At 39.5% G+C, this 27,089-nt stretch overlaps 22 non-coding genes across 22 annotated transcripts; all 22 read left to right on the forward strand.

The window, feature by feature from the left end:
* Positions 1-829: 829 nt before the first annotated feature.
* On the forward strand, positions 830-948 carry LOC140032394 (5S ribosomal RNA). The gene has a single exon (XR_011836320.1). It is a non-coding gene; the product is annotated as a 5S ribosomal RNA (ribosomal RNA).
* A 1,122-nt stretch (positions 949-2,070) lies between these two features.
* LOC140031532 (5S ribosomal RNA) lies at positions 2,071-2,189 on the forward strand. Its single transcript, XR_011835454.1, has one exon. It is a non-coding gene; the product is annotated as a 5S ribosomal RNA (ribosomal RNA).
* Positions 2,190-3,311: 1,122 nt separating this feature from the next.
* LOC140032406 (5S ribosomal RNA) lies at positions 3,312-3,430 on the forward strand. The gene has a single exon (XR_011836332.1). It is a non-coding gene; the product is annotated as a 5S ribosomal RNA (ribosomal RNA).
* A 1,122-nt stretch (positions 3,431-4,552) lies between these two features.
* LOC140032417 (5S ribosomal RNA) lies at positions 4,553-4,671 on the forward strand. Its single transcript, XR_011836343.1, has one exon. It is a non-coding gene; the product is annotated as a 5S ribosomal RNA (ribosomal RNA).
* Positions 4,672-5,793: 1,122 nt separating this feature from the next.
* LOC140031533 (5S ribosomal RNA) lies at positions 5,794-5,912 on the forward strand. Its single transcript, XR_011835455.1, has one exon. It is a non-coding gene; the product is annotated as a 5S ribosomal RNA (ribosomal RNA).
* Positions 5,913-7,034: 1,122 nt separating this feature from the next.
* LOC140032109 (5S ribosomal RNA) lies at positions 7,035-7,153 on the forward strand. The gene has a single exon (XR_011836034.1). It is a non-coding gene; the product is annotated as a 5S ribosomal RNA (ribosomal RNA).
* A 1,122-nt stretch (positions 7,154-8,275) lies between these two features.
* On the forward strand, positions 8,276-8,394 carry LOC140032428 (5S ribosomal RNA). The gene has a single exon (XR_011836354.1). It is a non-coding gene; the product is annotated as a 5S ribosomal RNA (ribosomal RNA).
* A 1,122-nt stretch (positions 8,395-9,516) lies between these two features.
* On the forward strand, positions 9,517-9,635 carry LOC140031140 (5S ribosomal RNA). Its single transcript, XR_011835061.1, has one exon. It is a non-coding gene; the product is annotated as a 5S ribosomal RNA (ribosomal RNA).
* A 1,137-nt stretch (positions 9,636-10,772) lies between these two features.
* LOC140032439 (5S ribosomal RNA) lies at positions 10,773-10,891 on the forward strand. Its single transcript, XR_011836365.1, has one exon. It is a non-coding gene; the product is annotated as a 5S ribosomal RNA (ribosomal RNA).
* Positions 10,892-12,012: 1,121 nt separating this feature from the next.
* On the forward strand, positions 12,013-12,131 carry LOC140032450 (5S ribosomal RNA). Its single transcript, XR_011836376.1, has one exon. It is a non-coding gene; the product is annotated as a 5S ribosomal RNA (ribosomal RNA).
* Positions 12,132-13,253: 1,122 nt separating this feature from the next.
* LOC140031141 (5S ribosomal RNA) lies at positions 13,254-13,372 on the forward strand. The gene has a single exon (XR_011835062.1). It is a non-coding gene; the product is annotated as a 5S ribosomal RNA (ribosomal RNA).
* Positions 13,373-14,494: 1,122 nt separating this feature from the next.
* On the forward strand, positions 14,495-14,613 carry LOC140030133 (5S ribosomal RNA). The gene has a single exon (XR_011834047.1). It is a non-coding gene; the product is annotated as a 5S ribosomal RNA (ribosomal RNA).
* A 1,121-nt stretch (positions 14,614-15,734) lies between these two features.
* Positions 15,735-15,853, forward strand: LOC140031142 (5S ribosomal RNA). Its single transcript, XR_011835063.1, has one exon. It is a non-coding gene; the product is annotated as a 5S ribosomal RNA (ribosomal RNA).
* A 1,122-nt stretch (positions 15,854-16,975) lies between these two features.
* On the forward strand, positions 16,976-17,094 carry LOC140030134 (5S ribosomal RNA). Its single transcript, XR_011834048.1, has one exon. It is a non-coding gene; the product is annotated as a 5S ribosomal RNA (ribosomal RNA).
* A 1,121-nt stretch (positions 17,095-18,215) lies between these two features.
* On the forward strand, positions 18,216-18,334 carry LOC140031144 (5S ribosomal RNA). Its single transcript, XR_011835065.1, has one exon. It is a non-coding gene; the product is annotated as a 5S ribosomal RNA (ribosomal RNA).
* A 1,137-nt stretch (positions 18,335-19,471) lies between these two features.
* LOC140032461 (5S ribosomal RNA) lies at positions 19,472-19,590 on the forward strand. The gene has a single exon (XR_011836387.1). It is a non-coding gene; the product is annotated as a 5S ribosomal RNA (ribosomal RNA).
* A 1,122-nt stretch (positions 19,591-20,712) lies between these two features.
* LOC140031145 (5S ribosomal RNA) lies at positions 20,713-20,831 on the forward strand. Its single transcript, XR_011835066.1, has one exon. It is a non-coding gene; the product is annotated as a 5S ribosomal RNA (ribosomal RNA).
* Positions 20,832-21,953: 1,122 nt separating this feature from the next.
* Positions 21,954-22,072, forward strand: LOC140030135 (5S ribosomal RNA). Its single transcript, XR_011834049.1, has one exon. It is a non-coding gene; the product is annotated as a 5S ribosomal RNA (ribosomal RNA).
* A 1,121-nt stretch (positions 22,073-23,193) lies between these two features.
* On the forward strand, positions 23,194-23,312 carry LOC140031146 (5S ribosomal RNA). The gene has a single exon (XR_011835067.1). It is a non-coding gene; the product is annotated as a 5S ribosomal RNA (ribosomal RNA).
* A 1,137-nt stretch (positions 23,313-24,449) lies between these two features.
* Positions 24,450-24,568, forward strand: LOC140032472 (5S ribosomal RNA). The gene has a single exon (XR_011836398.1). It is a non-coding gene; the product is annotated as a 5S ribosomal RNA (ribosomal RNA).
* A 1,122-nt stretch (positions 24,569-25,690) lies between these two features.
* LOC140032483 (5S ribosomal RNA) lies at positions 25,691-25,809 on the forward strand. Its single transcript, XR_011836409.1, has one exon. It is a non-coding gene; the product is annotated as a 5S ribosomal RNA (ribosomal RNA).
* Positions 25,810-26,931: 1,122 nt separating this feature from the next.
* Positions 26,932-27,050, forward strand: LOC140032494 (5S ribosomal RNA). The gene has a single exon (XR_011836420.1). It is a non-coding gene; the product is annotated as a 5S ribosomal RNA (ribosomal RNA).
* The last annotated feature ends 39 nt before the right edge of the window (positions 27,051-27,089 follow it).

Raw genomic sequence — 27,089 nt, forward strand, 5'->3', positions numbered from 1 at the left:
TGGACCCGATGAACCCGAAAAGAAAACCGGTCGATTTCGGGTCAACCCGTGGTGACCTGATATGACCCGATATGACCCGTTTACGAATTAAAAATAATTTAATAAACATAAAAATAATTTTATCTAACTAAACTAAGTTATTCTTTTTTTCAAAGGCATTAATTACTTAATCCTAAACGAATTTATTTAATTTGTGTGAAGTTGAAATTATTATACTTGGACAAATAATATATTATATTATTTTTCACTTTTGTATTGTTTTAATTTATTTTATATTTTGCTTGGGATAAAACACTTTTACGGTGTTTAATTTATTTTAGATTTGATTTGGAATCATTTATTTAAATTTTTATTACTTGATTATGTAATTAGTTTTGTGAGAAATTGATTTTATTAGAAATTACAGTGATAAATTAATAAATTAAAATTAAGTTTCGGGTCATTTCGGGTCGACCCGCCGCCCCGTAAACCTGAAATTTTCGGGTTCGGGTCAGCATACCTGACCCGTCACGGGTTGGCGGGTCGGGGTTCGGGTCAACAGATTTTCTGGCGGGTCTGTTGACCCGAACCCGACCCGCCAACCTGATTTGGACCCGAATTGCCACCCCTAACTGCAAGCGTGAAGGATTGATTTCATGATAATTTAGAGTTGCGGGATGAGGGAAAAAAACAGGGTGCAAATCAATAACAAAAAAAAATATAAAGTAAATAAATAAAAGGATAAGAGGAAAATGCTTGAATTGACGCTTAAAATGAATTTCGGTCTAGAAAAGCCACACTGCTTCGCAGGACGGGGTAGTTTAAAAGAATAACGCGAAAGGAACATGGCGGGTGCGATCATACCAGCACTAATGCACCGGATCCCATCAGAACTCCGAAGTTAAGCGTGCTTGGGCGAGAGTAGTACTAGGATGGGTGACCCCCTGGGAAGTCCTCGTGTTGCACCCCTCTCTTTTTTGTTTCGAAATCCAAATTTCCTATTCGTTCTTTATCCTGTAGTAATTTAGCTCCGTCGGAACGATTGCTTAATATTTTGCTTCTTGTCGAAGCGTGAAGGAGGATCTGAAGGCGCGAGACAAATCAGGAACGGTACGGCTCGATCAAAGCCCGGATCGTCGCTCAAATTTGTCGGCGCAAATGTATCACCGCAACTAGGGGTGGCAATTTTCGACACGACACGAACCTAACACGAAATTAATGGGTTTGGGTTGAGGTTTCGGGAATTCGGGTCAGAATCGGGTTGGACCCGATGAACCCGAAAAGAAAACCGGTCGATTTCGGGTCAACCCGTGGTGACCTGATATGACCCGATATGACCCGTTTACGAATTAAAAATAATTTAATAAACATAAAAATAATTTTATCTAACTAAACTAAGTTATTCTTTTTTTCAAAGGCATTAATTACTTAATCCTAAACGAATTTATTTAATTTGTGTGAAGTTGAAATTATTATACTTGGACAAATAATATATTATATTATTTTTCACTTTTGTATTGTTTTAATTTATTTTATATTTTGCTTGGGATAAAACACTTTTACGGTGTTTAATTTATTTTAGATTTGATTTGGAATCATTTATTTAAATTTTTATTACTTGATTATGTAATTAGTTTTGTGAGAAATTGATTTTATTAGAAATTACAGTGATAAATTAATAAATTAAAATTAAGTTTCGGGTCATTTCGGGTCGACCCGCCGCCCCGTAAACCTGAAATCTTCGGGTTCGGGTCAGCATACCTGACCCGTCACGGGTTGGCGGGTCGGGGTTCGGGTCAACAGATTTTCTGGCGGGTCTGTTGACCCGAACCCGACCCGCCAACCTGATTTGGACCCGAATTGCCACCCCTGACTGCAAGCGTGAAGGATTGATTTCATGATAATTTAGAGTTGCGGGATGAGGGAAAAAAACAGGGTGCAAATCAATAACAAAAAAAAATATAAAGTAAATAAATAAAAGGATAAGAGGAAAATGCTTGAATTGACGCTTAAAATGAATTTCGGTCTAGAAAAGCCACACTGCTTCGCAGGACGGGGTAGTTTAAAAGAATAACGCGAAAGGAACATGGCGGGTGCGATCATACCAGCGCTAATGCACCGGATCCCATCAGAACTCCGAAGTTAAGCGTGCTTGGGCGAGAGTAGTACTAGGATGGGTGACCCCCTGGGATGTCCTCGTGTTGCACCCCTCTCTTTTTTGTTTCGAAATCCAAATTTCCTATTCGTTCTTTATCCTGTAGTAATTTAGCTCCGTCGGAACGATTGCTTAATATTTTGCTTCTTGTCGAAGCGTGAAGGAGGATCTGAAGGCGCGAGACAAATCAGGAACGGTACGGCTCGATCAAAGCCCGGATCGTCGCTCAAATTTGTCGGCGCAAATGTATCACCGCAACTAGGGGTGGCAATTTTCGACACGACACGAACCTAACACGAAATTAATGGGTTTGGGTTGAGGTTTCGGGAATTCGGGTCAGAATCGGGTTGGACCCGATGAACCCGAAAAGAAAACCGGTCGATTTCGGGTCAACCCGTGGTGACCTGATATGACCCGATATGACCCGTTTACGAATTAAAAATAATTTAATAAACATAAAAATAATTTTATCTAACTAAACTAAGTTATTCTTTTTTTCAAAGGCATTAATTACTTAATCCTAAACGAATTTATTTAATTTGTGTGAAGTTTAAATTATTATACTTGGACAAATAATATATTATATTATTTTTCACTTTTGTATTGTTTTAATTTATTTTATATTTTGCTTGGGATAAAACACTTTTACGGTGTTTAATTTATTTTAGATTTGATTTGGAATCATTTATTTAAATTTTTATTACTTGATTATGTAATTAGTTTTGTGAGAAATTGATTTTATTAGAAATTACAGTGATAAATTAATAAATTAAAATTAAGTTTCGGGTCATTTCGGGTCGACCCGCCGCCCCGTAAACCTGAAATTTTCGGGTTCGGGTCAGCATACCTGACCCGTCACGGGTTGGCGGGTCGGGGTTCGGGTCAACAGATTTTCTGGCGGGTCTGTTGACTCGAACCCGACCCGCCAACCTGATTTGGACCCGAATTGCCACCCCTAACTGCAAGCGTGAAGGATTGATTTCATGATAATTTAGAGTTGCGGGATGAGGGAAAAAAACAGGGTGCAAATCAATAACAAAAAAAAATATAAAGTAAATAAATAAAAGGATAAGAGGAAAATGCTTGAATTGACGCTTAAAATGAATTTCGGTCTAGAAAAGCCACACTGCTTCGCAGGACGGGGTAGTTTAAAAGAATAACGCGAAAGGAACATGGCGGGTGCGATCATACCAGCACTAATGCACCGGATCCCATCAGAACTCCGAAGTTAAGCGTGCTTGGGCGAGAGTAGTACTAGGATGGGTGACCCCCTGGGAAGTCCTCGTGTTGCACCCCTCTCTTTTTTGTTTCGAAATCCAAATTTCCTATTCGTTCTTTATCCTGTAGTAATTTAGCTCCGTCGGAACGATTGCTTAATATTTTGCTTCTTGTCGAAGCGTGAAGGAGGATCTGAAGGCGCGAGACAAATCAGGAACGGTACGGCTCGATCAAAGCCCGGATCGTCGCTCAAATTTGTCGGCGCAAATGTATCACCGCAACTAGGGGTGGCAATTTTCGACACGACACGAACCTAACACGAAATTAATGGGTTTGGGTTGAGGTTTCGGGAATTCGGGTCAGAATCGGGTTGGACCCGATGAACCCGAAAAGAAAACCGGTCGATTTCGGGTCAACCCGTGGTGACCTGATATGACCCGATATGACCCGTTTACGAATTAAAAATAATTTAATAAACATAAAAATAATTTTATCTAACTAAACTAAGTTATTCTTTTTTTCAAAGGCATTAATTACTTAATCCTAAACGAATTTATTTAATTTGTGTGAAGTTGAAATTATTATACTTGGACAAATAATATATTATATTATTTTTCACTTTTGTATTGTTTTAATTTATTTTATATTTTGCTTGGGATAAAACACTTTTACGGTGTTTAATTTATTTTAGATTTGATTTGGAATCATTTATTTAAATTTTTATTACTTGATTATGTAATTAGTTTTGTGAGAAATTGATTTTATTAGAAATTACAGTGATAAATTAATAAATTAAAATTAAGTTTCGGGTCATTTCGGGTCGACCCGCCGCCCCGTAAACCTGAAATTTTCGGGTTCGGGTCAGCATACCTGACCCGTCACGGGTTGGCGGGTCGGGGTTCGGGTCAACAGATTTTCTGGCGGGTCTGTTGACCCGAACCCGACCCGCCAACCTGATTTGGACCCGAATTGCCACCCCTAACTGCAAGCGTGAAGGATTGATTTCATGATAATTTAGAGTTGCGGGATGAGGGAAAAAAACAGGGTGCAAATCAATAACAAAAAAAAATATAAAGTAAATAAATAAAAGGATAAGAGGAAAATGCTTGAATTGACGCTTAAAATGAATTTCGGTCTAGAAAAGCCACACTGCTTCGCAGGACGGGGTAGTTTAAAAGAATAACGCGAAAGGAACATGGCGGGTGCGATCATACCAGCACTAATGCACCGGATCCCATCAGAACTCCGAAGTTAAGCGTGCTTGGGCGAGAGTAGTACTAGGATGGGTGACCCCCTGGGAAGTCCTCGTGTTGCACCCCTCTCTTTTTTGTTTCGAAATCCAAATTTCCTATTCGTTCTTTATCCTGTAGTAATTTAGCTCCGTCGGAACGATTGCTTAATATTTTGCTTCTTGTCGAAGCGTGAAGGAGGATCTGAAGGCGCGAGACAAATCAGGAACGGTACGGCTCGATCAAAGCCCGGATCGTCGCTCAAATTTGTCGGCGCAAATGTATCACCGCAACTAGGGGTGGCAATTTTCGACACGACACGAACCTAACACGAAATTAATGGGTTTGGGTTGAGGTTTCGGGAATTCGGGTCAGAATCGGGTTGGACCCGATGAACCCGAAAAGAAAACCGGTCGATTTCGGGTCAACCCGTGGTGACCTGATATGACCCGATATGACCCGTTTACGAATTAAAAATAATTTAATAAACATAAAAATAATTTTATCTAACTAAACTAAGTTATTCTTTTTTTCAAAGGCATTAATTACTTAATCCTAAACGAATTTATTTAATTTGTGTGAAGTTGAAATTATTATACTTGGACAAATAATATATTATATTATTTTTCACTTTTGTATTGTTTTAATTTATTTTATATTTTGCTTGGGATAAAACACTTTTACGGTGTTTAATTTATTTTAGATTTGATTTGGAATCATTTATTTAAATTTTTATTACTTGATTATGTAATTAGTTTTGTGAGAAATTGATTTTATTAGAAATTACAGTGATAAATTAATAAATTAAAATTAAGTTTCGGGTCATTTCGGGTCGACCCGCCGCCCCGTAAACCTGAAATCTTCGGGTTCGGGTCAGCATACCTGACCCGTCACGGGTTGGCGGGTCGGGGTTCGGGTCAACAGATTTTCTGGCGGGTCTGTTGACCCGAACCCGACCCGCCAACCTGATTTGGACCCGAATTGCCACCCCTGACTGCAAGCGTGAAGGATTGATTTCATGATAATTTAGAGTTGCGGGATGAGGGAAAAAAACAGGGTGCAAATCAATAACAAAAAAAAATATAAAGTAAATAAATAAAAGGATAAGAGGAAAATGCTTGAATTGACGCTTAAAATGAATTTCGGTCTAGAAAAGCCACACTGCTTCGCAGGACGGGGTAGTTTAAAAGAATAACGCGAAAGGAACATGGCGGGTGCGATCATACCAGCGCTAATGCACCGGATCCCATCAGAACTCCGAAGTTAAGCGTGCTTGGGCGAGAGTAGTACTAGGATGGGTGACCCCCTGGGATGTCCTCGTGTTGCACCCCTCTCTTTTTTGTTTCGAAATCCAAATTTCCTATTCGTTCTTTATCCTGTAGTAATTTAGCTCCGTCGGAACGATTGCTTAATATTTTGCTTCTTGTCGAAGCGTGAAGGAGGATCTGAAGGCGCGAGACAAATCAGGAACGGTACGGCTCGATCAAAGCCCGGATCGTCGCTCAAATTTGTCGGCGCAAATGTATCACCGCAACTAGGGGTGGCAATTTTCGACACGACACGAACCTAACACGAAATTAATGGGTTTGGGTTGAGGTTTCGGGAATTCGGGTCAGAATCGGGTTGGACCCGATGAACCCGAAAAGAAAACCGGTCGATTTCGGGTCAACCCGTGGTGACCTGATATGACCCGATATGACCCGTTTACGAATTAAAAATAATTTAATAAACATAAAAATAATTTTATCTAACTAAACTAAGTTATTCTTTTTTTCAAAGGCATTAATTACTTAATCCTAAACGAATTTATTTAATTTGTGTGAAGTTTAAATTATTATACTTGGACAAATAATATATTATATTATTTTTCACTTTTGTATTGTTTTAATTTATTTTATATTTTGCTTGGGATAAAACACTTTTACGGTGTTTAATTTATTTTAGATTTGATTTGGAATCATTTATTTAAATTTTTATTACTTGATTATGTAATTAGTTTTGTGAGAAATTGATTTTATTAGAAATTAAAGTGATAAATTAATAAATTAAAATTAAGTTTCGGGTCATTTCGGGTCGACCCGCCGCCCCGTAAACCTGAAATTTTCGGGTTCGGGTCAGCATACCTGACCCGTCACGGGTTGGCGGGTCGGGGTTCGGGTCAACAGATTTTCTGGCGGGTCTGTTGACCCGAACCCGACCCGCCAACCTGATTTGGACCCGAATTGCCACCCCTAACTGCAAGCGTGAAGGATTGATTTCATGATAATTTAGAGTTGCGGGATGAGGGAAAAAAACAGGGTGCAAATCAATAACAAAAAAAAATATAAAGTAAATAAATAAAAGGATAAGAGGAAAATGCTTGAATTGACGCTTAAAATGAATTTCGGTCTAGAAAAGCCACACTGCTTCGCAGGACGGGGTAGTTTAAAAGAATAACGCGAAAGGAACATGGCGGGTGCGATCATACCAGCGCTAATGCACCGGATCCCATCAGAACTACGAAGTTAAGCGTGCTTGGGCGAGAGTAGTACTAGGATGGGTGACCCCCTGGGAAGTCTTCGTGTTGCACCCCTCTCTTTTTTGTTTCGAAATCCAAATTTCCTATTCGTTCTTTATCCTGTAGTAATTTAGCTCCGTCGGAACGATTGCTTAATATTTTGCTTCTTGTCGAAGCGTGAAGGAGGATCTGAAGGCGCGAGACAAATCAGGAACGGTACGGCTCGATCAAAGCCCGGATCGTCGCTCAAATTTGTCGGCGCAAATGTATCACCGCAACTAGGGGTGGCAATTTTCGACACGACATGAACCTAACACGAAATTAATGGGTTTGGGTTGAGGTTTCGGGAATTCGGGTCAGAATCGGGTTGGACCCGATGAACCCGAAAAGAAAACCGGTCGATTTCGGGTCAACCCGTGGTGACCTGATATGACCCGATATGACCCGTTTACGAATTAAAAATAATTTAATAAACATAAAAATAATTTTATCTAACTAAACTAAGTTATTCTTTTTTTCAAAGGCATTAATTACTTAATCCTAAACGAATTTATTTAATTTGTGTGAAGTTGAAATTATTATACTTGGACAAATAATATATTATATTATTTTTCACTTTTGTATTGTTTTAATTTATTTTATATTTTGCTTGGGATAAAACACTTTTACGGTGTTTAATTTATTTTAGATTTGATTTGGAATCATTTATTTAAATTTTTATTACTTGATTATGTAATTAGTTTTGTGAGAAATTGATTTTATTAGAAATTACAGTGATAAATTAATAAATTAAAATTAAGTTTCGGGTCATTTCGGGTCGACCCGCCGCCCCGTAAACCTGAAATTTTCGGGTTCGGGTCAGCATACCTGACCCGTCACGGGTTGGCGGGTCGGGGTTCGGGTCAACAGATTTTCTGGCGGGTCTGTTGACCCGAACCCGACCCGCCAACCTGATTTGGACCCGAATTGCCACCCCTAACTGCAAGCGTGAAGGATTGATTTCATGATAATTTAGAGTTGCGGGATGAGGGAAAAAAACAGGGTGCAAATCAATAACAAAAAAAAATATAAAGTAAATAAATAAAAGGATAAGAGGAAAATGCTTGAATTGACGCTTAAAATGAATTTCGGTCTAGAAAAGCCACACTGCTTCGCAGGACGGGGTAGTTTAAAAGAATAACGCGAAAGGAACATGGCGGGTGCGATCATACCAGCACTAATGCACCGGATCCCATCAGAACTCCGAAGTTAAGCGTGCTTGGGCGAGAGTAGTACTAGGATGGGTGACCCCCTGGGAAGTCCTCGTGTTGCACCCCTCTCTTTTTTGTTTCGAAATCCAAATTTCCTATTCGTTCTTTATCCTGTAGTAATTTAGCTCCGTCGGAACGATTGCTTAATATTTTGCTTCTTGTCGAAGCGTGAAGGAGGATCTGAAGGCGCGAGACAAATCAGGAACGGTACGGCTCGATCAAAGCCCGGATCGTCGCTCAAATTTGTCGGCGCAAATGTATCACCGCAACTAGGGGTGGCAATTTTCGACACGACACGAACCTAACACGAAATTAATGGGTTTGGGTTGAGGTTTCGGGAATTCGGGTCAGAATCGGGTTGGACCCGATGAACCCGAAAAGAAAACCGGTCGATTTCGGGTCAACCCGTGGTGACCTGATATGACCCGATATGACCCGTTTACGAATTAAAAATAATTTAATAAACATAAAAATAATTTTATCTAACTAAACTTAGTTATTCTTTTTTTCAAAGGCATTAATTACTTAATCCTAAACGAATTTATTTAATTTGTGTGAAGTTGAAATTATTATACTTGGACAAATAATATATTATATTATTTTTCACTTTTGTATTGTTTTAATTTATTTTATATTTTGCTTGGGATAAAACACTTTTACGGTGTTTAATTTATTTTAGATTTGATTTGGAATCATTTATTTAAATTTTTATTACTTGATTATGTAATTAGTTTTGTGAGAAATTGATTTTATTAGAAATTACAGTGATAAATTAATAAATTAAAATTAAGTTTCGGGTCATTTCGGGTCGACCCGCCGCCCCGTAAACCTGAAATTTTCGGGTTCGGGTCAGCATACCTGACCCGTCACGGGTTGGCGGGTCGGGGTTCGGGTCAACAGATTTTCTGGCGGGTCTGTTGACCCGAACCCGACCCGCCAACCTGATTTGGACCCGAATTGCCACCCCTAACTGCAAGCGTGAAGGATTGATTTCATGATAATTTAGAGTTGCGGGATGAGGGAAAAAAACAGGGTGCAAATCAATAACAAAAAAATATATAAAGTAAATAAATAAAAGGATAAGAGGAAAATGCTTGAATTGACGCTTAAAATGAATTTCGGTCTAGAAAAGCCACACTGCTTCGCAGGACGGGGTAGTTTAAAAGAATAAAGCGAAAGGAACATGGCGGGTGCGACCATACCAGCACTAATGCACCGGATCCCATCAGAACTCCGAAGTTAAGCGTGCTTGGGCGAGAGTGGTACTAGGATGGGTGACCCCCTTGGAAGTCCTCGTGTTGCACCCCTCTCTTTTTTTTGTTTCGAAATCCAAATTTTCTATTCGTTCTTTATCCTGTAGTAATTTAGCTCCGTCGGAACGATTGCTTTATATTTTGCTTCTTGTCGAAGCATGAAGGCGGGTCTGAAGGCGCGAGACAAATCAGGAACGGTACGGCTCGACCAAAGCCCGGATCGTCGCTCAAATTTGTCGGCGCAAATGTATCACCGCAACTAGGGGTGGCAATTTTCGACACGACCTGAAAACACGACACGAGCCTAACACGAAATTAATGGGTTTGGGTTGAGGTTTCGGGAATTCGGGTCAGAATCGGGTTGGACCCGATGAACCCGAAAAGAAAACCGGTCGATTTCGGGTCAACCCGTGGTGACCTGATATGACCCGATATGACCCGTTTACGAGTTAAAAATAATTTAATAAACATAAAAATAATTTTATCTAACTAAACTAAGTTATTCTTTTTTTCAAAGGCATTAATTACTTAATCCTAAACGAATTTATTTAATTTGTGTGAAGTTGAAATTATTATACTTGGACAAATAATATATTATATTATTTTTCACTTTTATATTGTTTTAATTTATTTTATATTTTGCTTGGGATAAAACACTTTTACGGTGTTTAATTTATTTTAGATTTGATTTGGAATCATTTATTTAAATTTTTATTAGTTGATTATGTAATTAGTTTTGTGAGAAATTGATTTTATTAGAAATTACAGTGATAAATTAATAAATTAAAATTAAGTTTCGGGTCATTTCGGGTCTACCCGCCGCCCCGTAAACCTGAAATCTTCGGGTTCGGGTCAGCATACCTGACCCGTCACGGGTTGGCGGGTCGGGGTTCGGGTTAACAGATTTTCTGGCGGGTCTGTTGACCCGAACCCGACCCGCCAACCTGATTTGGACCCGAATTGCCACCCCTGACTGCAAGCGTGAAGGATTGATTTCATGATAATTTAGAGTTGCGGGATGAGGGAAAAAAACAGGGTGCAAATCAATAACAAAAAAAAATATAAAGTAAATAAATAAAAGGATAAGAGGAAAATGCTTGAATTGACGCTTAAAATGAATTTCGGTCTAGAAAAGCCACACTGCTTCGCAGGACGGGGTAGTTTAAAAGAATAACGCGAAAGGAACATGGCGGGTGCGATCATACCAGCACTAATGCACCGGATCCCATCAGAACTCCGAAGTTAAGCGTGCTTGGGCGAGAGTAGTACTAGGATGGGTGACCCCCTGGGAAGTCCTCGTGTTGCACCCCTCTCTTTTTTGTTTCGAAATCCAAATTTCCTATTCGTTCTTTATCCTGTAGTAATTTAGCTCCGTCGGAACGATTGCTTAATATTTTGCTTCTTGTCGAAGCGTGAAGGAGGATCTGAAGGCGCGAGACAAATCAGGAACGGTACGGCTCGATCAAAGCCCGGATCGTCGCTCAAATTTGTCGGCGCAAATGTATCACCGCAACAGGGGTGGCAATTTTCGACACGACACGAACCTAACACGAAATTAATGGGTTTGGGTTGAGGTTTCGGGAATTCGGGTCAGAATCGGGTTGGACCCGATGAACCCGAAAAGAAAACCGGTCGATTTCGGGTCAACCCGTGGTGACCTGATATGACCCGATATGACCCGTTTACGAATTAAAAATAATTTAATAAACATAAAAATAATTTTATCTAACTAAACTAAGTTATTCTTTTTTTCAAAGGCATTAATTACTTAATCCTAAACGAATTTATTTAATTTGTGTGAAGTTGAAATTATTATACTTGGACAAATAATATATTATATTATTTTTCACTTTTGTATTGTTTTAATTTATTTTATATTTTGCTTGGGATAAAACACTTTTACGGTGTTTAATTTATTTTAGATTTGATTTGGAATCATTTATTTAAATTTTTATTACTTGATTATGTAATTAGTTTTGTGAGAAATTGATTTTATTAGAAATTACAGTGATAAATTAATAAATTAAAATTAAGTTTCGGGTCATTTCGGGTCGACCCGCCGCCCCGTAAACCTGAAATTTTCGGGTTCGGGTCAGCATACCTGACCCGTCACGGGTTGGCGGGTCGGGGTTCGGGTCAACAGATTTTCTGGCGGGTCTGTTGACCCGAACCCGACCCGCCAACCTGATTTGGACCCGAATTGCCACCCCTAACTGCAAGCGTGAAGGATTGATTTCATGATAATTTAGAGTTGCGGGATGAGGGAAAAAAACAGGGTGCAAATCAATAACAAAAAAAAATATAAAGTAAATAAATAAAAGGATAAGAGGAAAATGCTTGAATTGACGCTTAAAATGAATTTCGGTCTAGAAAAGCCACACTGCTTCGCAGGACGGGGTAGTTTAAAAGAATAACGCGAAAGGAACATGGCGGGTGCGATCATACCAGCACTAATGCACCGGATCCCATCAGAACTCCGAAGTTAAGCGTGCTTGGGCGAGAGTAGTACTAGGATGGGTGACCCCCTGGGAAGTCCTCGTGTTGCACCCCTCTCTTTTTTGTTTCGAAATCCAAATTTCCTATTCGTTCTTTATCCTGTAGTAATTTAGCTCCGTCGGAACGATTGCTTAATATTTTGCTTCTTGTCGAAGCGTGAAGGAGGATCTGAAGGCGCGAGACAAATCAGGAACGGTACGGCTCGATCAAAGCCCGGATCGTCGCTCAAATTTGTCGGCGCAAATGTATCACCGCAACTAGGGGTGGCAATTTTCGACACGACACGAACCTAACACGAAATTAATGGGTTTGGGTTGAGGTTTCGGGAATTCGGGTCAGAATCGGGTTGGACCCGATGAACCCGAAAAGAAAACCGGTCGATTTCGGGTCAACCCGTGGTGACCTGATATGACCCGATATGACCCGTTTACGAATTAAAAATAATTTAATAAACATAAAAATAATTTTATCTAACTAAACTAAGTTATTCTTTTTTTCAAAGGCATTAATTACTTAATCCTAAACGAATTTATTTAATTTGTGTGAAGTTGAAATTATTATACTTGGACAAATAATATATTATATTATTTTTCACTTTTGTATTGTTTTAATTTATTTTATATTTTGCTTGGGATAAAACACTTTTACGGTGTTTAATTTATTTTAGATTTGATTTGGAATCATTTATTTAAATTTTTATTACTTGATTATGTAATTAGTTTTGTGAGAAATTGATTTTATTAGAAATTACAGTGATAAATTAATAAATTAAAATTAAGTTTCGGGTCATTTCGGGTCGACCCGCCGCCCCGTAAACCTGAAATTTTCGGGTTCGGGTCAGCATACCTGACCCGTCACGGGTTGGCGGGTCGGGGTTCGGGTCAACAGATTTTCTGGCGGGTCTGTTGACCCGAACCCGACCCGCCAACCTGATTTGGACCCGAATTGCCACCCCTGACTGCAAGCGTGAAGGATTGATTTCATGATAATTTAGAGTTGCGGGATGAGGGAAAAAAACAGGGTGCAAATCAATAACAAAAAAATATATAAAGTAAATAAATAAAAGGATAAGAGGAAAATGCTTGAATTGACGCTTAAAATGAATTTCGGTCTAGAAAAACCACACTGCTTCGCAGGACGGGGTAGTTTAAAAGAATAAAGCGAAAGGAACATGGCGGGTGCGACCATACCAGCACTAATGCACCGGATCCCATCAGAACTCCGAAGTTAAGCGTGCTTGGGCGAGAGTGGTACTAGGATGGGTGACCCCCTTGGAAGTCCTCGTGTTGCACCCCTCTCTTTTTTGTTTCGAAATCCAAATTTCCTATTCGTTCTTTATCCTGTAGTAATTTAGCTCCGTCGGAACGATTGCTTAATATTTTGCTTCTTGTCGAAGCGTGAAGGAGGATCTGAAGGCGCGAGACAAATCAGGAACGGTACGGCTCGATCAAAGCCCGGATCGTCGCTCAAATTTGTCGGCGCAAATGTATCACCGCAACTAGGGGTGGCAATTTTCGACACGACACGAACCTAACACGAAATTAATGGGTTTGGGTTGAGGTTTCGGGAATTCGGGTCAGAATCGGGTTGGACCCGATGAACCCGAAAAGAAAACCGGTCGATTTCGGGTCAACCCGTGGTGACCTGATATGACCCGATATGACCCGTTTACGAATTAAAAATAATTTAATAAACATAAAAATAATTTTATCTAACTAAACTAAGTTATTCTTTTTTTCAAAGGCATTAATTACTTAATCCTAAACGAATTTATTTAATTTGTGTGAAGTTGAAATTATTATACTTGGACAAATAATATATTATATTATTTTTCACTTTTGTATTGTTTTAATTTATTTTATATTTTGCTTGGGATAAAACACTTTTACGGTGTTTAATTTATTTTAGATTTGATTTGGAATCATTTATTTAAATTTTTATTACTTGATTATGTAATTAGTTTTGTGAGAAATTGATTTTATTAGAAATTACAGTGATAAATTAATAAATTAAAATTAAGTTTCGGGTCATTTCGGGTCGACCCGCCGCCCCGTAAACCTGAAATTTTCGGGTTCGGGTCAGCATACCTGACCCGTCACGGGTTGGCGGGTCGGGGTTCGGGTCAACAGATTTTCTGGCGGGTCTGTTGACCCGAACCCGACCCGCCAACCTGATTTGGACCCGAATTGCCACCCCTAACTGCAAGCGTGAAGGATTGATTTCATGATAATTTAGAGTTGCGGGATGAGGGAAAAAAACAGGGTGCAAATCAATAACAAAAAAATATATAAAGTAAATAAATAAAAGGATAAGAGGAAAATGCTTGAATTGACGCTTAAAATGAATTTCGGTCTAGAAAAGCCACACTGCTTCGCAGGACGGGGTAGTTTAAAAGAATAACGCGAAAGGAACATGGCGGGTGCGATCATACCAGCGCTAATGCACCGGATCCCATCAGAACTCCGAAGTTAAGCGTGCTTGGGCGAGAGTAGTACTAGGATGGGTGACCCCCTGGGAAGTCCTCGTGTTGCACCCCTCTCTTTTTTGTTTCGAAATCCAAATTTCCTATTCGTTCTTTATCCTGTAGTAATTTAGCTCCGTCGGAACGATTGCTTAATATTTTGCTTCTTGTCGAAGCGTGAAGGAGGATCTGAAGGCGCGAGACAAATCAGGAACGGTACGGCTCGATCAAAGCCCGGATCGTCGCTCAAATTTGTCGGCGCAAATGTATCACCGCAACTAGGGGTGGCAATTTTCGACACGACACGAACCTAACACGAAATTAATGGGTTTGGGTTGAGGTTTCGGGAATTCGGGTCAGAATCGGGTTGGACCCGATGAACCCGAAAAGAAAACCGGTCGATTTCGGGTCAACCCGTGGTGACCTGATATGACCCGATATGACCCGTTTACGAATTAAAAATAATTTAATAAACATAAAAATAATTTTATCTAACTAAACTAAGTTATTCTTTTTTTCAAAGGCATTAATTACTTAATCCTAAACGAATTTATTTAATTTGTGTGAAGTTGAAATTATTATACTTGGACAAATAATATATTATATTATTTTTCACTTTTGTATTGTTTTAATTTATTTTATATTTTGCTTGGGATAAAACACTTTTACGGTGTTTAATTTATTTTAGATTTGATTTGGAATCATTTATTTAAATTTTTATTACTTGATTATGTAATTAGTTTTGTGAGAAATTGATTTTATTAGAAATTACAGTGATAAATTAATAAATTAAAATTAAGTTTCGGGTCATTTCGGGTCGACCCGCCGCCCCGTAAACCTGAAATCTTCGGGTTCGGGTCAGCATACCTGACCCGTCACGGGTTGGCGGGTCGGGGTTCGGGTCAACAGATTTTCTGGCGGGTCTGTTGACCCGAACCCGACCCGCCAACCTGATTTGGACCCGAATTGCCACCCCTGACTGCAAGCGTGAAGGATTGATTTCATGATAATTTAGAGTTGCGGGATGAGGGAAAAAAACAGGGTGCAAATCAATAACAAAAAAAAAATAAAGTAAATAAATAAAAGGATAAGAGGAAAATGCTTGAATTGACGCTTAAAATGAATTTCGGTCTAGAAAAGCCACACTGCTTCGCAGGACGGGGTAGTTTAAAAGAATAAAGCGAAAGGAACATGGCGGGTGCGACCATACCAGCACTAATGCACCGGATCCCATCAGAACTCCGAAGTTAAGCGTGCTTGGGCGAGAGTGGTACTAGGATGGGTGACCCCCTTGGAAGTCCTCGTGTTGCACCCCTCTCTTTTTTGTTTCGAAATCCAAATTTCCTATTCGTTCTTTATCCTGTAGTAATTTAGCTCCGTCGGAACGATTGCTTAATATTTTGCTTCTTGTCGAAGCGTGAAGGAGGATCTGAAGGCGCGAGACAAATCAGGAACGGTACGGCTCGATCAAAGCCCGGATCGTCGCTCAAATTTGTCGGCGCAAATGTATCACCGCAACTAGGGGTGGCAATTTTCGACACGACACGAACCTAACACGAAATTAATGGGTTTGGGTTGAGGTTTCGGGAATTCGGGTCAGAATCGGGTTGGACCCGATGAACCCGAAAAGAAAACCGGTCGATTTCGGGTCAACCCGTGGTGACCTGATATGACCCGATATGACCCGTTTACGAATTAAAAATAATTTAATAAACATAAAAATAATTTTATCTAACTAAACTAAGTTATTCTTTTTTTCAAAGGCATTAATTACTTAATCCTAAACGAATTTATTTAATTTGTGTGAAGTTGAAATTATTATACTTGGACAAATAATATATTATATTATTTTTCACTTTTGTATTGTTTTAATTTATTTTATATTTTGCTTGGGATAAAACACTTTTACGGTGTTTAATTTATTTTAGATTTGATTTGGAATCATTTATTTAAATTTTTATTACTTGATTATGTAATTAGTTTTGTGAGAAATTGATTTTATTAGAAATTACAGTGATAAATTAATAAATTAAAATTAAGTTTCGGGTCATTTCGGGTCGACCCGCCGCCCCGTAAACCTGAAATTTTCGGGTTCGGGTCAGCATACCTGACCCGTCACGGGTTGGCGGGTCGGGGTTCGGGTCAACAGATTTTCTGGCGGGTCTGTTGACCCGAACCCGACCCGCCAACCTGATTTGGACCCGAATTGCCACCCCTAACTGCAAGCGTGAAGGATTGATTTCATGATAATTTAGAGTTGCGGGATGAGGGAAAAAAACAGGGTGCAAATCAATAACAAAAAAATATATAAAGTAAATAAATAAAAGGATAAGAGGAAAATGCTTGAATTGACGCTTAAAATGAATTTCGGTCTAGAAAAGCCACACTGCTTCGCAGGACGGGGTAGTTTAAAAGAATAACGCGAAAGGAACATGGCGGGTGCGATCATACCAGCGCTAATGCACCGGATCCCATCAGAACTCCGAAGTTAAGCGTGCTTGGGCGAGAGTAGTACTAGGATGGGTGACCCCCTGGGAAGTCCTCGTGTTGCACCCCTCTCTTTTTTGTTTCGAAATCCAAATTTCCTATTCGTTCTTTATCCTGTAGTAATTTAGCTCCGTCGGAACGATTGCTTAATATTTTGCTTCTTGTCGAAGCGTGAAGGAGGATCTGAAGGCGCGAGACAAATCAGGAACGGTACGGCTCGATCAAAGCCCGGATCGTCGCTCAAATTTGTCGGCGCAAATGTATCACCGCAACTAGGGGTGGCAATTTTCGACACGACACGAACCTAACACGAAATTAATGGGTTTGGGTTGAGGTTTCGGGAATTCGGGTCAGAATCGGGTTGGACCCGATGAACCCGAAAAGAAAACCGGTCGATTTCGGGTCAACCCGTGGTGACCTGATATGACCCGATATGACCAGTTTACGAATTAAAAATAATTTAATAAACATAAAAATAATTTTATCTAACTAAACTAAGTTATTCTTTTTTTCAAAGGCATTAATTAGTTAATCCTAAACGAATTTATTTAATTTGTGTGAAGTTGAAATTATTATACTTGGACAAATAATATATTATATTATTTTTCACTTTTGTATTGTTTTAATTTATTTTATATTTTGCTTGGGATAAAACACTTTTACGGTGTTTAATTTATTTTAGATTTGATTTGGAATCATTTATTTAAATTTTTATTACTTGATTATGTAATTAGTTTTGTGAGAAATTGATTTTATTAGAAATTACAGTGATAAATTAATAAATTAAAATTAAGTTTCGGGTCATTTCGGGTCGACCCGCCGCCCCGTAAACCTGAAATCTTCGGGTTCGGGTCAGCATACCTGACCCGTCACGGGTTGGCGGGTCGGGGTTCGGGTCAACAGATTTTCTGGCGGGTCTGTTGACCCGAACCCGACCCGCCAACCTGATTTGGACCCGAATTGCCACCCCTGACTGCAAGCGTGAAGGATTGATTTCATGATAATTTAGAGTTGCGGGATGAGGGAAAAAAACAGGGTGCAAATCAATAACAAAAAAAAAATAAAGTAAATAAATAAAAGGATAAGAGGAAAATGCTTGAATTGACGCTTAAAATGAATTTCGGTCTAGAAAAGCCACACTGCTTCGCAGGACGGGGTAGTTTAAAAGAATAAAACGAAAGGAACATGGCGGGTGCGACCATACCAGCACTAATGCACCGGATCCCATCAGAACTCCGAAGTTAAGCGTGCTTGGGCGAGAGTGGTACTAGGATGGGTGACCCCCTTGGAAGTCCTCGTGTTGCACCCCTCTCTTTTTTTTGTTTCGAAATCCAAATTTTCTATTCGTTCTTTATCCTGTAGTAATTTAGCTCCGTCGGAACGATTGCTTTATATTTTGCTTCTTGTCGAAGCATGAAGGCGGGTCTGAAGGCGCGAGACAAATCAGGAACGGTACGGCTCGACCAAAGCCCGGATCGTCGCTCAAATTTGTCGGCGCAAATGTATCACCGCAACTAGGGGTGGCAATTTTCGACACGACCTGAAAACACGACACGAGCCTAACACGAAATTAATGGGTTTGGGTTGAGGTTTCGGGAATTCGGGTCAGAATCGGGTTGGACCCGATGAACCCGAAAAGAAAACCGGTCGATTTCGGGTCAACCCGTGGTGACCTGATATGACCCGATATGACCCGTTTACGAGTTAAAAATAATTTAATAAACATAAAAATAATTTTATCTAACTAAACTAAGTTATTCTTTTTTTCAAAGGCATTAATTACTTAATCCTAAACGAATTTATTTAATTTGTGTGAAGTTGAAATTATTATACTTGGACAAATAATATATTATATTATTTTTCACTTTTATATTGTTTTAATTTATTTTATATTTTGCTTGGGATAAAACACTTTTACGGTGTTTAATTTATTTTAGATTTGATTTGGAATCATTTATTTAAATTTTTATTAGTTGATTATGTAATTAGTTTTGTGAGAAATTGATTTTATTAGAAATTACAGTGATAAATTAATAAATTAAAATTAAGTTTCGGGTCATTTCGGGTCTACCCGCCGCCCCGTAAACCTGAAATCTTCGGGTTCGGGTCAGCATACCTGACCCGTCACGGGTTGGCGGGTCGGGGTTCGGGTTAACAGATTTTCTGGCGGGTCTGTTGACCCGAACCCGACCCGCCAACCTGATTTGGACCCGAATTGCCACCCCTGACTGCAAGCGTGAAGGATTGATTTCATGATAATTTAGAGTTGCGGGATGAGGGAAAAAAACAGGGTGCAAATCAATAACAAAAAAAAATATAAAGTAAATAAATAAAAGGATAAGAGGAAAATGCTTGAATTGACGCTTAAAATGAATTTCGGTCTAGAAAAGCCACACTGCTTCGCAGGACGGGGTAGTTTAAAAGAATAACGCGAAAGGAACATGGCGGGTGCGATCATACCAGCACTAATGCACCGGATCCCATCAGAACTCCGAAGTTAAGCGTGCTTGGGCGAGAGTAGTACTAGGATGGGTGACCCCCTGGGAAGTCCTCGTGTTGCACCCCTCTCTTTTTTGTTTCGAAATCCAAATTTCCTATTCGTTCTTTATCCTGTAGTAATTTAGCTCCGTCGGAACGATTGCTTAATATTTTGCTTCTTGTCGAAGCGTGAAGGAGGATCTGAAGGCGCGAGACAAATCAGGAACGGTACGGCTCGATCAAAGCCCGGATCGTCGCTCAAATTTGTCGGCGCAAATGTATCACCGCAACTAGGGGTGGCAATTTTCGACACGACACGAACCTAACACGAAATTAATGGGTTTGGGTTGAGGTTTCGGGAATTCGGGTCAGAATCGGGTTGGACCCGATGAACCCGAAAAGAAAACCGGTCGATTTCGGGTCAACCCGTGGTGACCTGATATGACCCGATATGACCCGTTTACGAATTAAAAATAATTTAATAAACATAAAAATAATTTTATCTAACTAAACTAAGTTATTCTTTTTTTCAAAGGCATTAATTACTTAATCCTAAACGAATTTATTTAATTTGTGTGAAGTTGAAATTATTATACTTGGACAAATAATATATTATATTATTTTTCACTTTTGTATTGTTTTAATTTATTTTATATTTTGCTTGGGATAAAACACTTTTACGGTGTTTAATTTATTTTAGATTTGATTTGGAATCATTTATTTAAATTTTTATTACTTGATTATGTAATTAGTTTTGTGAGAAATTGATTTTATTAGAAATTACAGTGATAAATTAATAAATTAAAATTAAGTTTCGGGTCATTTCGGGTCGACCCGCCGCCCCGTAAACCTGAAATCTTCGGGTTCGGGTCAGCATACCTGACCCGTCACGGGTTGGCGGGTCGGGGTTCGGGTCAACAGATTTTCTGGCGGGTCTGTTGACCCGAACCCGACCCGCCAACCTGATTTGGACCCGAATTGCCACCCCTGACTGCAAGCGTGAAGGATTGATTTCATGATAATTTAGAGTTGCGGGATGAGGGAAAAAAACAGGGTGCAAATCAATAACAAAAAAATATATAAAGTAAATAAATAAAAGGATAAGAGGAAAATGCTTGAATTGACGCTTAAAATGAATTTCGGTCTAGAAAAGCCACACTGCTTCGCAGGACGGGGTAGTTTAAAAGAATAAAGCGAAAGGAACATGGCGGGTGCGACCATACCAGCACTAATGCACCGGATCCCATCAGAACTCCGAAGTTAAGCGTGCTTGGGCGAGAGTGGTACTAGGATGGGTGACCCCCTTGGAAGTCCTCGTGTTGCACCCCTCTCTTTTTTGTTTCGAAATCCAAATTTCCTATTCGTTCTTTATCCTGTAGTAATTTAGCTCCGTCGGAACGATTGCTTAATATTTTGCTTCTTGTCGAAGCGTGAAGGAGGATCTGAAGGCGCGAGACAAATCAGGAACGGTACGGCTCGATCAAAGCCCGGATCGTCGCTCAAATTTGTCGGCGCAAATGTATCACCGCAACTAGGGGTGGCAATTTTCGACACGACACGAACCTAACACGAAATTAATGGGTTTGGGTTGAGGTTTCGGGAATTCGGGTCAGAATCGGGTTGGACCCGATGAACCCGAAAAGAAAACCGGTCGATTTCGGGTCAACCCGTGGTGACCTGATATGACCCGATATGACCCGTTTACGAATTAAAAATAATTTAATAAACATAAAAATAATTTTATCTAACTAAACTAAGTTATTCTTTTTTTCAAAGGCATTAATTACTTAATCCTAAACGAATTTATTTAATTTGTGTGAAGTTGAAATTATTATACTTGGACAAATAATATATTATATTATTTTTCACTTTTGTATTGTTTTAATTTATTTTATATTTTGCTTGGGATAAAACACTTTTACGGTGTTTAATTTATTTTAGATTTGATTTGGAATCATTTATTTAAATTTTTATTACTTGATTATGTAATTAGTTTTGTGAGAAATTGATTTTATTAGAAATTACAGTGATAAATTAATAAATTAAAATTAAGTTTCGGGTCATTTCGGGTCGACCCGCCGCCCCGTAAACCTGAAATTTTCGGGTTCGGGTCAGCATACCTGACCCGTCACGGGTTGGCGGGTCGGGGTTCGGGTCAACAGATTTTCTGGCGGGTCTGTTGACCCGAACCCGACCCGCCAACCTGATTTGGACCCGAATTGCCACCCCTAACTGCAAGCGTGAAGGATTGATTTCATGATAATTTAGAGTTGCGGGATGAGGGAAAAAAACAGGGTGCAAATCAATAACAAAAAAATATATAAAGTAAATAAATAAAAGGATAAGAGGAAAATGCTTGAATTGACGCTTAAAATGAATTTCGGTCTAGAAAAGCCACACTGCTTCGCAGGACGGGGTAGTTTAAAAGAATAACGCGAAAGGAACATGGCGGGTGCGATCATACCAGCGCTAATGCACCGGATCCCATCAGAACTCCGAAGTTAAGCGTGCTTGGGCGAGAGTAGTACTAGGATGGGTGACCCCCTGGGAAGTCCTCGTGTTGCACCCCTCTCTTTTTTGTTTCGAAATCCAAATTTCCTATTCGTTCTTTATCCTGTAGTAATTTAACTCCGTCGGAACGATTGCTTAATATTTTGCTTCTTGTCGAAGCGTGAAGGAGGATCTGAAGGCGCGAGACAAATCAGGAACGGTACGGCTCGATCAAAGCCCGGATCGTCGCTCAAATTTGTCGGCGCAAATGTATCACCGCAACTAGGGGTGGCAATTTTCGACACGACACGAACCTAACACGAAATTAATGGGTTTGGGTTGAGGTTTCGGGAATTCGGGTCAGAATCGGGTTGGACCCGATGAACCCGAAAAGAAAACCGGTCGATTTCGGGTCAACCCGTGGTGACCTGATATGACCCGATATGACCAGTTTACGAATTAAAAATAATTTAATAAACATAAAAATAATTTTATCTAACTAAACTAAGTTATTCTTTTTTTCAAAGGCATTAATTACTTAATCCTAAACGAATTTATTTAATTTGTGTGAAGTTGAAATTATTATACTTGGACAAATAATATATTATATTATTTTTCACTTTTGTATTGTTTTAATTTATTTTATATTTTGCTTGGGATAAAACACTTTTACGGTGTTTAATTTATTTTAGATTTGATTTGGAATCATTTATTTAAATTTTTATTACTTGATTATGTAATTAGTTTTGTGAGAAATTGATTTTATTAGAAATTACAGTGATAAATTAATAAATTAAAATTAAGTTTCGGGTCATTTCGGGTCGACCCGCCGCCCCGTAAACCTGAAATCTTCGGGTTCGGGTCAGCATACCTGACCCGTCACGGGTTGGCGGGTCGGGGTTCGGGTCAACAGATTTTCTGGCGGGTCTGTTGACCCGAACCCGACCCGCCAACCTGATTTGGACCCGAATTGCCACCCCTGACTGCAAGCGTGAAGGATTGATTTCATGATAATTTAGAGTTGCGGGATGAGGGAAAAAAACAGGGTGCAAATCAATAACAAAAAAAAAATAAAGTAAATAAATAAAAGGATAAGAGGAAAATGCTTGAATTGACGCTTAAAATGAATTTCGGTCTAGAAAAGCCACACTGCTTCGCAGGACGGGGTAGTTTAAAAGAATAAAACGAAAGGAACATGGCGGGTGCGACCATACCAGCACTAATGCACCGGATCCCATCAGAACTCCGAAGTTAAGCGTGCTTGGGCGAGAGTGGTACTAGGATGGGTGACCCCCTTGGAAGTCCTCGTGTTGCACCCCTCTCTTTTTTTTGTTTCGAAATCCAAATTTTCTATTCGTTCTTTATCCTGTAGTAATTTAGCTCCGTCGGAACGATTGCTTTATATTTTGCTTCTTGTCGAAGCATGAAGGCGGGTCTGAAGGCGCGAGACAAATCAGGAACGGTACGGCTCGACCAAAGCCCGGATCGTCGCTCAAATTTGTCGGCGCAAATGTATCACCGCAACTAGGGGTGGCAATTTTCGACACGACCTGAAAACACGACACGAGCCTAACACGAAATTAATGGGTTTGGGTTGAGGTTTCGGGAATTCGGGTCAGAATCGGGTTGGACCCGATGAACCCGAAAAGAAAACCGGTCGATTTCGGGTCAACCCGTGGTGACCTGATATGACCCGATATGACCCGTTTACGAGTTAAAAATAATTTAATAAACATAAAAATAATTTTATCTAACTAAACTAAGTTATTCTTTTTTTCAAAGGCATTAATTACTTAATCCTAAACGAATTTATTTAATTTGTGTGAAGTTGAAATTATTATACTTGGACAAATAATATATTATATTATTTTTCACTTTTATATTGTTTTAATTTATTTTATATTTTGCTTGGGATAAAACACTTTTACGGTGTTTAATTTATTTTAGATTTGATTTGGAATCATTTATTTAAATTTTTATTAGTTGATTATGTAATTAGTTTTGTGAGAAATTGATTTTATTAGAAATTACAGTGATAAATTAATAAATTAAAATTAAGTTTCGGGTCATTTCGGGTCTACCCGCCGCCCCGTAAACCTGAAATCTTCGGGTTCGGGTCAGCATACCTGACCCGTCACGGGTTGGCGGGTCGGGGTTCGGGTTAACAGATTTTCTGGCGGGTCTGTTGACCCGAACCCGACCCGCCAACCTGATTTGGACCCGAATTGCCACCCCTGACTGCAAGCGTGAAGGATTGATTTCATGATAATTTAGAGTTGCGGGATGAGGGAAAAAAACAGGGTGCAAATCAATAACAAAAAAAAATATAAAGTAAATAAATAAAAGGATAAGAGGAAAATGCTTGAATTGACGCTTAAAATGAATTTCGGTCTAGAAAAGCCACACTGCTTCGCAGGACGGGGTAGTTTAAAAGAATAACGCGAAAGGAACATGGGGGGTGCGATCATACCAGCACTAATGCACCGGATCCCATCAGAACTCCGAAGTTAAGCGTGCTTGGGCGAGAGTAGTACTAGGATGGGTGACCCCCTGGGAAGTCCTCGTGTTGCACCCCTCTCTTTTTTGTTTCGAAATCCAAATTTCCTATTCGTTCTTTATCCTGTAGTAATTTAGCTCCGTCGGAACGATTGCTTAATATTTTGCTTCTTGTCGAAGCGTGAAGGAGGATCTGAAGGCGCGAGACAAATCAGGAACGGTACGGCTCGATCAAAGCCCGGATCGTCGCTCAAATTTGTCGGCGCAAATGTATCACCGCAACTAGGGGTGGCAATTTTCGACACGACACGAACCTAACACGAAATTAATGGGTTTGGGTTGAGGTTTCGGGAATTCGGGTCAGAATCGGGTTGGACCCGATGAACCCGAAAAGAAAACCGGTCGATTTCGGGTCAACCCGTGGTGACCTGATATGACCCGATATGACCCGTTTACGAATTAAAAATAATTTAATAAACATAAAAATAATTTTATCTAACTAAACTAAGTTATTCTTTTTTTCAAAGGCATTAATTACTTAATCCTAAACGAATTTATTTAATTTGTGTGAAGTTGAAATTATTATACTTGGACAAATAATATATTATATTATTTTTCACTTTTGTATTGTTTTAATTTATTTTATATTTTGCTTGGGATAAAACACTTTTACGGTGTTTAATTTATTTTAGATTTGATTTGGAATCATTTATTTAAATTTTTATTACTTGATTATGTAATTAGTTTTGTGAGAAATTGATTTTATTAGAAATTACAGTGATAAATTAATAAATTAAAATTAAGTTTCGGGTCATTTCGGGTCGACCCGCCGCCCCGTAAACCTGAAATCTTCGGGTTCGGGTCAGCATACCTGACCCGTCACGGGTTGGCGGGTCGGGGTTCGGGTCAACAGATTTTCTGGCGGGTCTGTTGACCCGAACCCGACCCGCCAACCTGATTTGGACCCGAATTGCCACCCCTGACTGCAAGCGTGAAGGATTGATTTCATGATAATTTAGAGTTGCGGGATGAGGGAAAAAAACAGGGTGCAAATCAATAACAAAAAAATATATAAAGTAAATAAATAAAAGGATAAGAGGAAAATGCTTGAATTGACGCTTAAAATGAATTTCGGTCTAGAAAAGCCACACTGCTTCGCAGGACGGGGTAGTTTAAAAGAATAACGCGAAAGGAACATGGCGGGTGCGATCATACCAGCACTAATGCACCGGATCCCATCAGAACTCCGAAGTTAAGCGTGCTTGGGCGAGAGTAGTACTAGGATGGGTGACCCCCTGGGAAGTCCTCGTGTTGCACCCCTCTCTTTTTTGTTTCGAAATCCAAATTTCCTATTCGTTCTTTATCCTGTAGTAATTTAGCTCCGTCGGAACGATTGCTTAATATTTTGCTTCTTGTCGAAGCGTGAAGGAGGATCTGAAGGCGCGAGACAAATCAGGAACGGTACGGCTCGATCAAAGCCCGGATCGTCGCTCAAATTTGTCGGCGCAAATGTATCACCGCAACTAGGGGTGGCAATTTTCGACACGACACGAACCTAACACGAAATTAATGGGTTTGGGTTGAGGTTTCGGGAATTCGGGTCAGAATCGGGTTGGACCCGATGAACCCGAAAAGAAAACCGGTCGATTTCGGGTCAACCCGTGGTGACCTGATATGACCCGATATGACCCGTTTACGAATTAAAAATAATTTAATAAACATAAAAATAATTTTATCTAACTAAACTAAGTTATTCTTTTTTTCAAAGGCATTAATTACTTAATCCTAAACGAATTTATTTAATTTGTGTGAAGTTGAAATTATTATACTTGGACAAATAATATATTATATTATTTTTCACTTTTGTATTGTTTTAATTTATTTTATATTTTGCTTGGGATAAAACACTTTTACGGTGTTTAATTTATTTTAGATTTGATTTGGAATCATTTATTTAAATTTTTATTACTTGATTATGTAATTAGTTTTGTGAGAAATTGATTTTATTAGAAATTACAGTGATAAATTAATAAATTAAAATTAAGTTTCGGGTCATTTCGGGTCGACCCGCCGCCCCGTAAACCTGAAATTTTCGGGTTCGGGTCAGCATACCTGACCCGTCACGGGTTGGCGGGTCGGGGTTCGGGTCAACAGATTTTCTGGCGGGTCTGTTGACCCGAACCCGACCCGCCAACCTGATTTGGACCCGAATTGCCACCCCTGACTGCAAGCGTGAAGGATTGATTTCATGATAATTTAGAGTTGCGGGATGAGGGAAAAAAACAGGGTGCAAATCATTAACAAAAAAAAATATAAAGTAAATAAATAAAAGGATAAGAGGAAAATGCTTGAATTGACGCTTAAAATGAATTTCGGTCTAGAAAAGCCACACTGCTTCGCAGGACGGGGTAGTTTAAAAGAATAACGCGAAAGGAACATGGCGGGTGCGATCATACCAGCACTAATGCACCGGATCCCATCAGAACTCCGAAGTTAAGCGTGCTTGGGCGAGAGTAGTACTAGGATGGGTGACCCCCTGGGAAGTCCTCGTGTTGCACCCCTCTCTTTTTTGTTTCGAAATCCAAATTTCCTATTCGTTC

Source organism: Coffea arabica, chromosome 11e (assembly GCF_036785885.1).
Source record: "Coffea arabica cultivar ET-39 chromosome 11e, Coffea Arabica ET-39 HiFi, whole genome shotgun sequence".
NCBI classification, from domain to species: Eukaryota; Viridiplantae; Streptophyta; class Magnoliopsida; order Gentianales; family Rubiaceae; genus Coffea; species Coffea arabica.